This window comes from Penaeus monodon, chromosome 23, assembly GCF_015228065.2.
Source record: "Penaeus monodon isolate SGIC_2016 chromosome 23, NSTDA_Pmon_1, whole genome shotgun sequence".
NCBI classification, from domain to species: Eukaryota; Metazoa; Arthropoda; class Malacostraca; order Decapoda; family Penaeidae; genus Penaeus; species Penaeus monodon.
The window spans coordinates 38,105,099-38,105,361 of NC_051408.1; positions in this window are offsets into that span (position 1 = coordinate 38,105,099).

Below are 263 nucleotides of genomic sequence, written 5' to 3' on the forward strand. Positions count from 1 at the left end.
TCGCTTAATCATGAGCATTGCCCAATTGTTTTTGTGATTGCCGTCAATGTTATCAGTATTACCGTCATACAGTTGCCCTTGTAATGTATCGCTCCCGAGCACTGAAGATAACCACCAGCCGACCCTATGTTATTTTTACGATGTTACGGAAACCACGACGCCTTTTCACTCGTTCTGACGATATAGTAGTTTCCCCTCGAATGACGAAAATGGCCGTGTGCAGTTGCCTAGAGCTTCTCCCGGGAGTACATTTGCACCAAAAT